The sequence below is a fragment of the Phyllostomus hastatus genome, unplaced genomic scaffold (assembly GCF_019186645.2).
Source record: "Phyllostomus hastatus isolate PE091 unplaced genomic scaffold, TTU_PhHast_1.1 phas_contig_30, whole genome shotgun sequence".
In the NCBI taxonomy this organism is placed as follows: domain Eukaryota; kingdom Metazoa; phylum Chordata; class Mammalia; order Chiroptera; family Phyllostomidae; genus Phyllostomus; species Phyllostomus hastatus.
Window position 1 is genome coordinate 7,872,138 of NW_025333841.1, and position 17,680 is coordinate 7,889,817.

The following is a 17,680-nucleotide window of genomic DNA, read 5'->3' on the forward strand; positions in this document are numbered from 1 at the left end:
TATCTTAGTTTCCTCTTAATAGTACTTAACTTCTGGGGTTGCTGTAAGTTTTAAATGAGATATTGCATAAAGTACTTGGCACAATACTTGATGCATAGAAATAGTAAATGCTGCCCTGGCTGATGTGGCTCAATGGATTGAGTGCCGGCCTGTGAACCAAAGGGTCGCAGGTTTGATTCCCAGTCTAGGGCACATGCCTGGGTTGCAGGCCAGGTCCCCAGTAGGGGGCAGCGACAGCCAACCATACATTGATGTTTCTCTCTTTCTCCCTCCTTTCCCCTCTCTAAAAATAAATAAATAGAATATTCTTTAAAAATAAATAGTAAATGCTTAATAAACAGCAGTTGTTTTGAAATTTAAGAAATTTTATTGTTCTGGGACAAATTTCAAATATTTTAAAATATTTCATTTATTCATTTTTAGAGAGGGGGAAAGGAGAAAGAGAGGGAGAGAAACTATGTGCAAGAGAAACATAGATGGGTTACCTCTCACATGCCTCCAACTAGGGACCTGGCCCACAACCCAGGCATGTGCCCTGACTGGGAATTGAATTGGTGACCCTTGAGTTTGCAGTCCAGCACTCACTCCAGTGAGCCACACCAGCCAGGGCTGTATGTTTGTTTTTATTTTGAGGCAATATTCTTTTTAGCAAGGCACAAAGTTAAAATCATCTAAAGAAGGAATATAGGCAATATGATGTTGATCTCTATGCTTCAGTAATACAACTCAGTAAGGAACATACAAATGGCCAACAGATACATGAACAGATGCTTAACTTCACTAGCTATTGGGGAAATGCAAATCAAAACTACAATGAGATACTACCTCACACCTGTTAGAATAACTATTATCAGCAAGACAAGTAGTAACAAGTTTTTGAGAGGGTTTGGATGGCTGCTGGTGGGAATGTAAACTGATACAGCCACTGTGGAAAACACTATGGAGACTCCTCAAAAAGTTAAAAAGAGAGTTAACATATGACCCAGCAAACCCTCTTCTGGGTATCTACTCAAAAAAATTTGAGTCCTGGCTGGTATGGCTCAGTGGACTGAGGGCCAGCTTGTGAACTGAAAGGTCACTGGTTCTATTCCCGGTCACTGCACATGCCTGGGTTGCGGGCTGGGTCCCTGGTTAGGGGCATGTGAGAGGCAACCATTTGATGTTTCTCTCCCTTTGTTTCTCCTGCCCTTCCCCTCTCTCTGAAAACAAAGTAAATAAATTTTTTAAATAAAAATAAAAATTTGAAAACATTTATTTGCAAAGATATATGTACCCCTATATTCACTGCAGATTTATTCACAGTAGCCAAGATATGGAAACCAAAGTGTACTTCGATAAATGATTAGATAAAGAAGATGTGGTCCCATATACAAAGGAATACTACCCAGCGATAAAAAAGATGAAATACTATCATTTTTGACAACATGTATGGATCTTGGGAATAGCATCCTAAGCCAAATAATTCAGACAGAAAAAATTAATAACTATATGATTTCACTTATATGTGGGGTATAAAACTGAAAGCAGCAAATAAACAAGCAAGAAAAACAAACAAAAGCTCATAAGGGGGTGAGGTAATAAAGGGTAATGGGTAAAGAGTGTCAAATATATGGTGATGAAAGATCTGACTTTGAGTGGTGGGCATACAATAAAATATACAGGAGATGTCTCATAGAATTATACATTTGAAATTTATATAATCTTATTAACCAATGTCACCCCAATAAATTTAATTGTACACTTGAAACCTGTATGGTTTTATGAATTGATGTCACCCCATTAAGTTCAATAAAAATAAAATGAGAATATTCAGCTAAGCAAACAATTTATTCAACACTTAAAAAAGAATACAACTCAGCAATAGAAATAATTTGCATTTGAGTATTGCTTTTATACTTTCCAAAGTACTTCCACATAGCCTCTTTTGAAATTTAGTCATATTGTATGTTTTAGTCCCAATAGTGAAAAATCTGACTCTACTTAAAAATAAACTAAAAAATAAATCTTTCCTTTTTATACAATAGTATTTTTATCTTTACTAACAAGGATTTCACTTGTGTCATGGAAAGAACCTACTCACAGTCCTGATGGTGTGACTCTTTTTTCCTCCACAAAAGTGAGTAGAAGACAGAAAACCATTTTAATGGTAAACATCACACAAGTTAACATTAAAGATAAGAAACAAATGGCTTATCTAAACTTAATATGTAATTTAAGTATATTTAGTAATTTTACGTTTGTGGAAACATTCAACATTTATATGTTGAATGAATATCAGGTTGAACATCTTTTAAAAGATTTTATTTATTTATTTTAGACAGAGTGGAAGGGAGGGAGAAAGAGAGGGAGAGAAAGATCAGTGGGTGGTTGCTTCTTGCATGCCCTACTGGGGACCTGGACTGCAACCCAGGCATATGCCCTGAATGGGAATCCAACCAGTGACCCTTTGGTTGACAGGCCAGTGCTCAGTCATACCAATCAAGGCAGGTTGAACATTTTTATTAATTTAAAAGATGAGTTGCAAGAAGAAAATAATATGAAATTTAATTTTTGTGCAGAATTTGTTAATGTTTCTCTTCATAGCTCAAAAAGCAACAGCCTGATGCTCAGCTTTTGCTGGATAGCTCTTGCCTACCAAAAAGGGTACATTTGCTTACCATTTGACCTTCTCCATTTTCAGACCTCCTCTGATCTCCTCCTATTCCCTCTTTAAACTCTTGATGGCAACCTACCTGGACTGTTCTTTTTTCTGTAAACAGTCATGGTCTCTCATCTCAGGGACTCTGCTCATATGATTTCCTTTGCTGGAAATACTCACCACATCCAGCTTACCTGTGGAATCCTATCCATGTGTCTCTGTGTGTTTCTGTGTGTCTGTAACAACCATTTTTCATATTCATGAATTCTATGAGGCAGAAATGTAACTAGGGCACAGCAGGCATGACTTATCTCTGCTCTATAGTGGCAGAGAACTTAGCTGAGAAGATTTAAATAGCTTGGGTGATTCAATGGCTAGGGGCTGGGAATGGCCAGAAGTTATCTTCACTCACTAGAAATTACCCCACTGGAAAATTCACTCACATCTGGCACCTGGGCTGGGTGGACTAGAAAATTCCACTCAACTGTGCTGTTGACAGAAGTGGCTATACATGGACTGCCTCTGTAGCTTTGGATTCCCATAGCATGGTGGCCTTGAGGTTCCAAAAGTGACCGTCTTAGCAGAAAAATTCCTAACAATTTTTTAAAGCTTCTCTTTAATGCATCTCCCCAATATCACCTATTTTTCTATTGCCCCCTTAACAAAATGCATTTGTTGTCTTTTGAATTTTCATAGTAGTTTCCTTGTGCTTCTCTTTAAGCACCTTTCTTATTTTGCCTTGCCTGTATAGTCATTTTTCTATTTATTTTTATATTCATCCTATGCCCCTGTCTGTTCCCTATCAGCATTTTGAGGACAAAACCAGGTTTTACTTATCTACATATCCTCTAAAGCAATTAATAAGTACTTTCTTAGTATATTGTACACAGTGAACTAATTTCAGTTGAATTAAAAAATAATAAATAAACTAGTTTCCTAATCCTCCATTGGGTATTTCAATTTCTTAAATATACACTAAAAACATACTTTTACTTAACATATATATGTGTTTGGGAGTGTCATGAGCTATTTCAAACCATAAAATCAAACAAACAGGAATATCATGTGGCAGTTAGCAAAGAGGAATTGGATAAACACTGTGAAGTAGTTATTTCCAATCAACCATGCATCCATGGATGGTTTGTGAACCATGGTTAATTTAATATCCACACATGCTTATTAGAAGTATTCAACCTCTTGCTATAATCAACTTGTTTATATATTTACAAGTAATGACTTTCTGGTTATTTTAATTAAGAAACCCTTCATTCATTAGAATTCTGTTGACTAATATAATCCCTTCCAATGGGGAAAGCTATTATTTATTGTAGTTGTAGGAAAAGCAGGTTGACAAATTGCCACAGACATCCACAAAGAGGTCCTGATTAACCTGTTAGTGGAAGAATTAAATCAGATTAATATTCTGGAAAGCAATTTTGCAATATGTATCAAATGATATTAAATTGTGTATTTCCTTTGACCCAGCAATTTCTCTTCTAGGAATTTGTCCTTGACATTTGCCCAAGTATATGAACATGTTAATGGAAGCATTGGTTATAAGAATATATATTTGGAAACAATATAAATGTGTACCAATGGAGTATTGGTAAAATAAACAATGGTACAACCATATAATGGACTGCAACATAGCTATTAGAAAGATTGAGAAAAAATCTATGTGCAATAACACTGAAAGATATCCATGATATATTGTTAATCAATGAGTTGTAGGACAATATATATGTCATGCTCCCATTTGTGTTGAAAATAAAATCACCAGCATTTGTTTAAAAATTGTAGAAATTTAAGCAAGGCTGGAGTTGTGGTGTTGGGAGGGAGGGAAGGCAGGTGGAAGGGAAGATGGGGCTATATTTAGTAGTCTGACAAGCAGATGTGTTGTTAAACTTATTAAAAACATTCAGATAAATGTTTATTAGGATTTCAGTCCTTTCAAATATACTGAGATTTATTAATAGCTTGGTACATTTGATAAATGTTCCATATGCACTTGAAAAGAATATGTATATAGTTGGGTTTAGTGACTTGTAGATATTAATTAAATCAAGTTGTTTAATTTTAAAAATATGTAGTTCTAATGTCAAGTAGCCCCTCCCTTTTTCTATCAATCTGTCTCCCAATTGGTCAGGCTTAAATCTCCATTCTCTCTGACTGACCTCTTTCTTGGGAGTCAGTTCCCAGTCTGTCAATTTTGGTTAGTCTTATCAATTCTATCTCACCAACTCTCTTGGTTTTCTTTTCCTTTCTTTTCATTTCCACTTTCTCTATCTGGTCTTCCAGGCCTTTAACACTTCAATCCTCAATTATTGTAGTTAACTCCTAGCAAATCTCCCAGCCTATAATTTCTCTTTCCAGCCCACAAACCCTTCCTCTGTCCTATAGAGGGTCTACCTAACATACAGCAGTGTGCCAGTCCAAAGCCTTCAGTGCTTTCCATTGATACACCTTCCAACTCCAAAGGAAAACTGGGCAATTGGGTACCCTCCTGCAGCCTGGTCCAGTCTACAGTTCCAGGCATTACTCAGAGGACCCCACATGGTGATGGGTTCAACTTATCTGGTCAGGAGGTTCCCTATCTGGAAGGCCCTTTCTTCCTTTCCAGCTCTCTGAATACCACTTATTATTTAGTACCCACTTGCAGCACTATGAGAACCCACTTACTTTTATGGGCCTCAGCGAAATCTTCCTCACCAAACTCCTCAGTTGTCACTTTTTATAATCTTTCTTTTATTGCTATGTAAGTAAACCTCTAAGATGTGTGTAGAATCTCCTCAAAAGTGGATACCATGTCTGTTACACTAATTAATAGATTACATAACCTGAATTTCCTCAGGCTTTGCCAGCCTGTAAGTACAATAGGGTCACGAAAATCTATACTGCTTATGTGGGAATGTGCCCTCCAGCAAAGGGCCCTTCAAGCGGTTCTGGGACTAGCAGCATCTCACCTTTGTTTATGATCAAGCTCCTGTCAGCCGTCAAGGTCCACTACCATGTAGCATACACCATTTCTTTCCTCATTTCCTGCTCTCAACCCCTGCCAGGCACCAGTGTCCCCCACTGGGCACCACTGTGTTCACTAGGCACCAGCCTCCTGCAGACACCACTATAGTTATATTTCTTTGTGCTTGCCACACTGCTGTGAACTAACAGTCTCTCACAGACATTACTGTTGAATGAAGGATGATATTTACTATGACATGCTTTGATTTGTTTTTCCAGTGGTGGAGATAGGTTGCACTGATTTATCCTCAGGCTGTCTCCAGTCACCATTGGGATTCATAAGCAGACATTTGTGAGGTGGTTTTCAGTGATCAGGATACACGGTTCTGAGCTGTTGAGCAAAGCAATTCTACCTGCTAGGGTTGCCAGCCCAAATCAATTTGTCCTACTCTGATGTGTTTTGATCCTTATATGGAAACTTCCTATCTCTAGGTCTTCAAAGTTCAAATTCAAGTAGAAGTTGATCTCAAATTTCAAGAGAGGTCAGCTCACACCTCAAAGTTTCTTTGTATCCATCTGCTAGGCAAAAAAGAGCTCCCCAATACAATTCTCACAAGGGGAGAATTGGGGTCCCTAATGCAATTCTCACAAGGAGGGAATTGGGGAAGTAAAACAATCAAAGAAATGCTTTCTTAACCTGAAGTTGCACAGAGAAGTTCAGCTAGGAATAAATGGAAAAATGTTCTTCATGCAAAAGTGCATTGGAAGGATGGTCAGAAGATAGTTTAGGAGTGTTTGTTTCTTAGTGCTTAACAATATTACCACTCAAGTGGTTCCCTGAGGCTTTGAAGTTACAGCTCTGGGAAAGAAGTTTTCCCACTTGGGCTTTCTATCCATTAGACCCAAGGTCAAGTAAACCTGGTGGTATGAAAGGCTCACAGTAAAGATTCAAATGCAGGGAAATCTAACTGGGGTTTCTTTTTAAAATACCTGAAAGATAGAAAAACTCTGACTTTATAAAAGGCAGAAGGTAACTCTGCATATTCTTCAATAGTCTTAGTAAAAGAAACACTTTCAAATCATATAAAATAGGTTAGTTACTTCTTGTGACATCTAGTCATTGATAAGATGTGGTGTATGTAAGGAAAAAACCTGATTGTCTGAAATGCATACTTTAGTGGTGGATATAACATTAGAAGTTGCCAAACTTTGTGTAGTAGGTGTCAAACTTTCTCAAATTATATTTATATAAACATTTTTGGAATTCCTAGGGCATTCTCTGTTAATATGGGTCTCATTCAAGGATAACACCATAAATAGTTTTGTAGCTATACACAGGAGAAACAGGGAGTGATTATTTGCATGACAAAAGGATCCTCATCCTCTATAGAGTAATGAGATTTACAAAAATATATTTTCTTTTTTTTAAAGATTTTATTCATTTTATTTTTAGAGAGGGAATGGAGGGGGGGAGAGAGAGAGAGAGAGAGAGAGAGAGAGAGAGAGAGAGAGAAACATCAATGTGCGGTTGCTGGGGGTCATGGCCTGTAACCCAGGCATGTACCCTGACTGGGAATCGAACCTGCGACACTGGTTCACAGCCCACGCTCAATCCACTAAGCTATGCCAGCCAGGGCTTACAAAAATATATTTTCTCATAACTTTTCTTTTTTTGGTTGTATTTTTTAAAAATACCACTTTCATATCCTTTTCTGATTATAAAAATAATGCTTATCACTAACAAGCACTTGAGATTTGTATGACAGTTTGCACTGTTCTAGCCTTGCTCCTCTCCCATCCACCCCTCATGTGTTTCTGGCAGATCTGTGAGAGAGGGACCAGAACAAAATTTATCAACTATATTTTCTTTCATCTTTACTATATTTTTATTACAGCATGAACATATTCTTGTAAAATATCAAAATGATTTAAAGTCTAACATAGGAAACTCTCTTTATCCTGAATATGACTTTCATAACTTCTCTTCAGGTTAAAAGCATTCTAACATTTCATATGGTAATGGAAAAATATAATAAAGACTATATAAAAACCCACTAAGGAATGGTGGTAATATTTTCAGCCTAGAGAAGTGGATCCCAAACCTGACTGTGCATCAGAACCACCTGAATTTGCTAAAACTACAGATTAAAAAACCCTATCTCAGACTTACTGAGTCAGAATCTCTGGCAGTAAGAACTTTGACAGACCCTATTTCAGATCACCTCCTACCTCTAGATGAGGACTTTGCTCTCCCTAATTCCTCTAATACAGGCTGTAATATTTAACAGAACTTTACATTACAGAATGTATGCAGGGTGGCATAGAGACAACTGAGGTTGTAACTTACAACTACTAGCTTATATTTTACAATCCACATTTAATTTCCAGCCCACCTTCTGGAAGTATCCTCAAAGCAGGTGGCAGCTCAAAATCCACACCAATAGAAATCTCTAGGAATTCCCACGTGTAGGATTCCAGCCCCAGTTCCCATTGGCTCCAGCAAAAGGAGAAACTCCTGTCTTGCCATCTAAGATCATTGGTCCACTTTCCTATCCCATAGTGGCTGACACTGATATTCTCCATGTACTCCTGGGGAAGCCCCACTCCTCATCTCCAGGTACCATAACCCTGACAAATAATCAAGACTATACACTCCATTTCCCAAAGGCTGGCATATTTAGTCTGAAATAATACCAAGTAAGGTCATCTTTCATATAACCTAGCTAGCACTAAGCCAGGTGTAACTCAGTTGCTCATCACAGCTTTCTTCCAATTTATTAAGGTTAAGGAAAAATCAAACCTGCAACACCACTCTTGCTTTCACTTCCAAATCTTTTGTGTACATGTGGGGGTAGGATCCCAGAGCAAAAGCCATATCCATCTGGGTGAGGGGGGAATCCAAGCTTAATCCATCTTTAGAAAAACAGAAATTCTCTAACTCTATTGGAGAATAGTTTGTTGAAACTCAATTTACATCACCAAACAGATTGATTAGCATCTCACTCTGAAATAAGGTCCCTCCTGAACAAAGACTGAAGGCTTTTATAACAAAAGGAGTTCACTGAGGTGGAGCTCCCCCAAACAAAGCCAGAACATGCTACCCTTGAAGTATGTTCCTTCCAGCCCCTTCACACTTTTCCTCCTATCTAATACCTATTCAGCTCAAATCCCTCTTCTTCCAGGAAGCCTTCCCTGACCACACTGGACCACCAGGATATTGCCTTTCACTGAATCACAGAAATTTATCATGTTCATCTGGCAATTTTTCACACATAATTTCAAAACTTGAGACTATTCTTGTAATATTGCCCTAAACTTTTGAGTTCTTTTATAATTTAACTTTGGGTATAAATATCTGTCACCACTACCACCCCCATTTGATCATTAGCTGCTTAAAGAATGTCCATGTGGGCATCTCCCCAGGCTTCTTTAGATCATCTGAAAGCCAGTTCTGTATTCCTCCCCAGGACTTATCTGTGCTTGTCACACAACAAGTAACCATTGAGTGGTTGATAGAAATAATTGAAAATAACTGGCTGCTCCCAAAAATGTCTATGAAGTTTATATCATGTGTTCAGTCCTCACAACAACCCTATATGGCAGATGTTGGCATTATCCTCATTACATCGATGAGGAAACTGAGATTAGAAAGGTAAGCAGATATCCTGGGGTCACACAGCTGGGTTACACAAAAGCACCAAGTTATTTTTAATTTTCAATTTATTGATTTTTAGAGAGAGAGAAACATTGATTTGTTGTTCCACTTATTTATGGATTCATGGATTGATTCATTCATTGGTATGTGCCCTGACCTGCAATCAAGCCCACAATCATGGTATATTGGGATGATGCTCTAACCAACTGATTAATGAGGCCAGAACACTTCTAGATATTATTTTAAACTACTTTCCAAGGAGTCTATTTTGACTGGACCAGATGATGTGTGGGGAAAGTATATGATAAAATAAGGCCAGGCCTAAGTTAGGAGGGCCTTATGTATCAAGATAGGAAATTTGTACTTAATTTGATAAGCAGTGGGATGGTATTGAAGGTTCTTGATCACAGAAATGACAAGATCAGTGTTTGGTATTAGGAACATTAATCTGACAGTAAGGTGTAAAATGAGACTGGTGAGAGCCTGAAGGGGGAAAACCAGTTAGTAAGGAAAGACAATAAATAGTCCAGGATAAAGGGTAATTACAGCTTGAAGAAAGAAGGTAAATGTGCAAGAAAGAGGGGATGATTACAAAATCATTAAGAAAGAAAGTCAAGTGTGGGGATTGACTATGGATGTGGGGGATGGGCTGGGTGTAAGGGAACGAGGGAAAAATTGGGACAACTGTGATAGCATAAACAATGAAATACTTTTTAAATAAAGAAAGAATGTCAATACAATCCTCCTAAGTCAATTTTGATAGTTAAAGAAGAAAAGGTAATCTCTCAATATTATGCAAAATAAGCCTAGTTTTACTTGACAACCCTTTTCTCTTGTCTGTTGCCATTCTTGTCTCCTTTCCCCCATGTGACTGAGCTACAGTCACCTTACATAGGACAGGGCATTTCTGTTAAATGTTTCAATTTTTCTAAGGAACACAAACATTTAAAAATTAGAATTGTGATCATTCCAAATTGGAACAAAGTCACAATATTAAATCTTTGGGGCTGAAATATAGTAAAACATACCCAATGTTTCTGCCTGATTCAGACACTTCAGCTTGAGTAATGTCTCAAATACACTGAAATTAATGGTGACAAAGTGTGAATCAGTGACCTCTTTATTTTTTTAAAGATTTAATTTATTTATTTTTAGAGAGAAGGGAAAGGAGGGAGAAAGAGAGGGAAAGAAACATTAATGTGTGCTTGCTTCTCACATGCCCCCTACTGGGGACCTGGCTGGAAACCCAGGCATGTGCCCTGACTGGGAATCAAACCAGTGACCTTTTGGTTCGCAGGCCCACCGTCAATCCACTGAGCTACACCAACTGGGCCATCAGGGACCTCTTTTTAAAACAGCATATTATAGAAAACAAGCAATATTTAACTTGTATTAAAGTTAGGATCTTGGACCAAACCTAAAAGTTTAAACAAAAAGAATTACATTTATTTCTTTGTTAATGAAGACCTAATTACTAATTTTAAAAATATTTTAAAGCCTAAATTACACTTTTTTTGAAGCCTGATGTAAACATACTCATATCATACTCATACTTTATCTCCTGTTTACTCTCTCACCTTTCCTATTAGCACTTCTTCATTGGATTTTTCTAGGTCTCTTCTAATTATTTTTATATCTCCAGAAAAGTACATGGTTAGATACTACTCAGAACAATGTTATCTTATGATGCACAATGACAAAAATAGCCATTGTGTACCATGTTTTACACATTGAATACTTTTCCATAGCTTCAAATATTTGGGATTACTAATGTTCCAATAATGTGTTAGGCATGTTATGGTGGTACTGAAGCCACAAGAAAGGAATATTCCTTTATTAAGGCAGGGTTGAAGATATGCTTGTTCATTGAGGGAAGGAAGCACACACAGTTAAAAGAACATATGCTAAACTTCTCTGATACCAAGGAAGTCAGAGGAAACCTCATCTTACAAAATTAGCATAGAGCCTGGTTCCACAGTATACCCCTCCAACTCTCCGGATGGTTTTTCTTACTTTAGTAGTAGACTGGTTACTACCACAAAAATTTATACCTAAATAGGAAGTTCTCCTATTTACTGCATTATGAAAGCCCTACTGTCCATGCCACTCTTTGGTGTGCATACTATAATAAAATCCATGTGTGAATGTATATATTTTAAAGATGTTGTGCTCCAATATGTTCTGAGTTACGACTTTTGAAAATACTGTTTTGATTCAACACAAAGCTAACTGAAAGGCTAATCTTCCCATTGTTACACTTTTTTTTCTATTGTTACACTTTAATTAGTGAGACCTGTCATTACAACTTTTTATGATGGAAAGTATCAGGCCTTTTATCTTACTTTTAAGCCCTATTCTAAGAACAGAAATGGAACTGAAAAGACAAAGGAAATTGCATTTTATGGAACAATAAGGAGAGTCTTTAAAAATCCAAGAAAGTTCACAAACTGCCAATGAAAACTACTTGGAGGCAGCACCACTAAGAAGGGGGCCATTTACTGAGTATACATTAACAAGCAGCTACCTCCCTAATCCTCTCCAGAATCCCAGGGACAAGAAAGAATAAGACATTTCATAAGAGCAGCCTGTAAGGGTGGCCTTTCAATTACATTTCTTAATATGTAGGAATTTAGCGATGAGTTCCAAAGCTGTTAGAAATACCCTGGTTTGTCATACCTGGGTTCTCTTTAACATCAGGTTGGAGTTAAATGAGACACATTTATTGCAAATTATTACAAATTTATTATATTTATTTCATTATTTGTCTCATTAAAAATTGTTCTGACACCTTTAGCAGAAAATGTGACATTGAAAACCACAAAAAACAATACTGAAAACATAAGAAATTGGAATATTTACAAAATAAGCCTAAAATTAGGAAACATACAACTAAAACTTTTACAGGTTGAGCTTTTTTATTAGATGAACTGATTTTAGAGAACTTAAAACTTTCAGGGAATTGTAACCTAGAAAAACAGAGCTAAAAAAATCCAGAAGCCACAGACAAAAATAGTACTTTCTCTCTAATTTTGTAAATTTTTCCTGCAAACACTATTTATTTAAACATCATTGTAGTTTGTCCGCATGATAGAATAGACTTGATATGAATTAATGTACTCTTTTGAGGAAATGTTCATGTTTTGAAAACATATGGGACAAAAATGCACACACAAAGTTGAGCATGTTTTTTTTTTCTTTTTGGAATGAGAAATAATTGGTTACTGCCAAAACAAAAATATAAAAATTAAATCAAGGGTACAGTTCCCTTTTTGGAGTGAAAAAATAATCAATTACTGCTAAAATGCTTTTCTTTCACTCCTTCATTATACTCTCATTTAGGTAGATTCAGTGAGTTTACTTTTTATCTGACTGGAAACCAAAGCTTTTAACCAAGATAAAGGAGAGCTTTTCAAAGCAGAATAGGAAAAAGAGAGGGTAGGGGATGTGGTTCTCAAAAGAAGGAAGATGTTGCCTTACAAAGCCCCCTGCCTTGCAAATTCCAACACACATGCCAATTTATTCCCATTCTCCATTCCTTACCATCAGTTAAAGCCTGGATCCTACATCAGAAACCCAGTTCAATGCACACTCCTGTTCTAGAACTCTTCTCAGGCCTACTCTAACCACAAGGAGGATGATACAGAAGACTAGAGTGCTGTCCTCTTTTCCTACCTCCACCATTGCTGCCCCCATTCTGTCTAAGCAGCTGGGGAAGAAGAGCCAAGGGCTGCATTTGGCATCTGTAGTTGAGTCACCAAGCACTATTATGGTTCCATTGTCTGACTACATTGTGAGTTAAAGTTTAAATACAATAATTTTTTAAAACTTTCTGTGAGGTAATCCAGGGACTGATTCTAAAGAGGATAAATTGTGAGTTAAAATAACCTAAAACTTCAAAAGCAAATTTTGGAACATAGCTTATTATTTGTTGGAACTACCTGTAATGAAAAGACTCAGCAGAAGCATTCTGTAACTTAGAAAGTGCAGAGAACTAAACATCTCTACTAGATGCATTTGGTATTTTCTTTAATATAATGAAAAAACAATCTTTTAGCACCTATAATGCTAATAGTTAACATTAGAGTTGATTTTTTCTTCCAACTAAAACTATTGTGATGTCTGGCTAATAAAAGTACAGGGAAGATGAAAGAATAATTGTTCTTACTCATTATAGACAAAGCTAGGGCATTATTTTATGATTCAGGAAGTGCTAGAATTCTTAAGACAGCACAGTAGTTATATCATTACCATTTTTAATATATCATGATCATTGACACAGAAAGTTGCAGAAATATGGAGAAAGACTTTTGGCATAATTAACGGGAAATGATCAGAAATACAAAAAGGCTTGGGTTTTGCATTTAAGGTAAATGTTAAATCAAACAAACACATGCTGAGGATTCTACCCCCTGATTGTAGATGCCAATTTGTCCTCAGAGTTACATCTATGTGTTTCTGAATGGTTGACAGTTCTGCTTTGGCAAAATGAAGGAGAGAGAATTTGAGACAATTGTCCACAGTGGAAAAAAAAATTGTCTCAGACAAAAGTCATTTTGAAGTTTATTAATTGAGCAGGCCATTTTGATATACTGACTCTTAAAAGAGTCAGTATATCAAATGGGTGAACACATAGATAAATTGATAGTAAAGAGTTTTGACATTCTCTGTAAAACAGTAATTCTAAAACTTTCCTATATATCATTGCTTCTCGACCTTTTGGTATCAGATTCACCTGGAACACTTGTTTAAAAGGCATCCAGATAAGTTTGATTTGGTTTATCTGAGCTGAGTCTGAGAAACATTGATACTGGCAACTCACAAGCCATTCATCAGGTAGCCTCCTTGCCCTATAATTCTGTGGAAGTATATAAATAAGCAAAAACTAAACTGTCAGCTAAGTTGCATAGTATAATTTATATAAACAAACTTTGAGTTACTCAACACTCATTTATTGGTGGACATTGTGCCAAGCCAGAGACATGGTAGGTACAAAAGTCAGGTTTTTTGAAACATCCAGCTATCTGTATAATTCCTCACTTCATTTTGTCCTTATAAACACAATTGTCTGCACAATGCCAGAACATCCAGTAAATTTAATGAATCAACTAGTTTAAATATACACAATAACTTCGCCATTAATATTGAATGTTTTTTGAAAAGGCTGAAGTTTCGGCTTCAATTTGGTATAGCTACCCTAATGAAACCAAGGAATATAATTCAGAGTTTAAAGTAGAAAAGTTCCTAAAATGATCCTTAGATTGTGTCCTGAATTTAACCATTTAAGAGGGGTGAAAGCCTGTGACACACCACATATGATTGAGGTTAATGCTCAGCTTGAGGATCTGTGAGGTCCTCCACTTCTTTATTCTAGACAATTCATTTAACAATCAAACATAACTATTTGAGATGCTCAATTTACAGTTAACATAGAAATTATAATATTTTTATAGCACTGCATAAATGAGTTTTATCATCTATTTTATCTAAAGATTCTACCAGGAATTTCAGTTTTGCACACCAAACTACTGTGAACACATACTTTTAATCTAAATTAATGTATACATGTGCACACAGAAGCCATGACTTCTTTATTAAACACCACATATGTACCAAATAAGTTTTAATTTGTGTAGACTATAGAAGCAATCCTCTTCCACCCCAACAAAAAATACCAAAGGCCACACATTTAAAGAAATGATTGCAAATTAAAAACAAATGCACAATTGCTTTTAAAAAATAATTTAATCTTAATTAACATTTATGTTATATGTAGATGCTCAGTTTAAAACACTTAAAAGCAAGTGTAGATTTGATAAAATATTTATTGGGTATCAAGATTTCATATTTATCAATTGTCAGTTGATTTTCTGATTTAATATTTGCCCAATAGAAAACCATACTGGTTAAATATAAATTCAAAGTTTATTTTATAGTTTTTATTTTAAAATAGGGAAGTGCTTATTGGCCTGTGTTCGGATTTTCAAGTACTATATTCCAAATATTCATTCACTTATCTGAAGTGATTACAGCATTAATGGAAGCATTTGGGCCTAAATTCAGTGTTCAAATAGCTGTATTATGCAATTAGTCAATATGCAATTACAGGGAATCTAATGGAGCCAGATGCAAGCAATCCAGACACATGCAAACTGGAGATTAAGACATTCTCAGTTTTATGCATATAAGCAAATTATCCAGTTAAACGAGGCTCACTAAAGTATGAATTGCATCCATTTTTAAGCAGTTCGACCAGTGAATTTTCATTTCACCAGTTCGGAGAAATGCCTTAAAGCTTGGAAGCTTTTCAACACTGTGAAGATGGTGTGAAGTTTTAAGTACCCATAGCAAAAACGACAAAAGAAAAGATGTCCTTAATAGTTTTCCCTAATTAGGGCTTCTTTTCCCTCCTGTACTCAACTTCTTTCACAATGATGTCTTCTCAGAAAGTCGCTTCCGGGCAGTCTCATTCACAAGATTAAATCTAGTGCCTTGGACATAAACATTGTGTTTCAGTGTTCAATAATGTAACATTCAATAGAAGAAGCTTCATTTCACATCTTTGATATACCCTCAAATCAATCTTTAAAACCATGGAAGGCTCAGAAATGATCAAGGAATAGATGCCTGATGGAACAGATGCACAGATGCTGTGCTGGAAGAAAAGACAAATGCTGAAGTGCATAATGATTCTGAAAAGATTTCTTCATCAAACATGTCATTTGTTTGAAAGTCCAGAGCTGTTGGCATCAGATGTGGGATATCAGCTTGTTAGCAAAGTGAAACACGATGGCTGCTATATACTGGCAATTGATGAATCAATTGAAATCACTGATGTTGCTAAACTGAATGTCTTCCTTTAATATATCAATGGTCAGAAGTTAACGAAATACCTTCTGTTTTGGGTTATCACCACATCCAATAAGATGTTACATTTCAGTAGGTATCCTGGCTAAATATTTTTTTAAGAATAGTGAAGCTTCCAAAGAAATGTTATCAGCTGGCCAACCAGTTACAAACTCTGCTGATGATTAGCTGTAAAAATATGAGTGTAGCTTTTCTGTGTAAGTTCTGGCTGGGTAACATTAGTGAATCATTTGTAAACAGTTTTTATGCAATAAATTTCTATCAAAATGTTAAAATTCATTTATTTATCTATACCACAAATAGTTTCCTATTATTGACTTTGGGCCATTTACAGAGAAAGTTGTTGGCAATAACATTTTTATCATTTCACTCATGAAGTTTCTGGTGACCAAAAGACTGTTCCCCTAAGGAAAGCACAATAAAAGGCAACAGGAGCAGGAATACTTCTTTAAAAATCTATAAATTTGTTCTTCAGCCCCCACCCCACACCCCCATCACTGTTCTATGGGAAGACCGTACTGACTGACTGACTTGATCCTTCAGACTACAGAGTGAGTGCACCTATAGGAGAATATATCCACAGGAGGCACTACAGCACTACACTAGCTATCATTATTGAAACTGGTCATTTAATATAACTTTGCTTTTACTAGGTAACACACAACAAATACTTAACATTTAAGTTTAACATAGCTGACCCACACATTTAATAGGGTAGGGTCAGTCACTAGCTGGTGTGGCTCAGTGGATTGAGTGCTGGCCTTTGAACCAAAGGGTCGCGGGCTGGATTCAGAGTCTAGGGCACATGCCCCCAATAGGGGGTGCACGAGAGGCAACCACACATTGATGTTTGTGTCATTCTCTTTCTCCCTCCCTTCCCCTTTGTCTAAACATAAATAAAATCTTAAAGAAAGAGAGAGACAAAGGAAATAATGAAAAGTCTCCAAGGCCTCTGTGCAAAAGCCATTATCATTCAGCAATACAAACTCTCTGGGAATCTCCAGGTCCCCAAAATTGGTGGGAAGGAAAAAAATACTCATACTCACCACTCAGTTCATCTGAGAAGAGTTTAGCATATTGCTGTTTTTGTTTTGTTTTACTGCATAAATCGACATATAACTGAGAAAAATATATTTCATAATGCTATAATACAGCATTTCTACACTTTCCATCCAGCCTCAATTTTCTTAACATAAAATAATCAGGGTATCTTTTTAAAACATAATAAAACCAAAAGTATAGCTTTAAAGTAATAATCCTGGTAGCTGTTGCTTGCTTTGTTTTTTATCTTGAGTGAGGCCATCACCTAGGGAGTCTATAAATTTATTCTAAGGACGCTGACATTGGTCAAAACATTCCAGGGACTCCTCTTTGGGAATTGCTTTCAGAGCTACCTTTCAAGATCCACAAGAAAATCAGTCTCATTACTCTGTAGTCTCACCCATGTAATAATAACATAAATTTAGTAGCTGGAAACTGAATTATTTAACATGTCATAAAACTTAATCTTTTAAATGCAAATACCAATCTTCACATTATAGAATTGTCACTTAATGTAAATATAG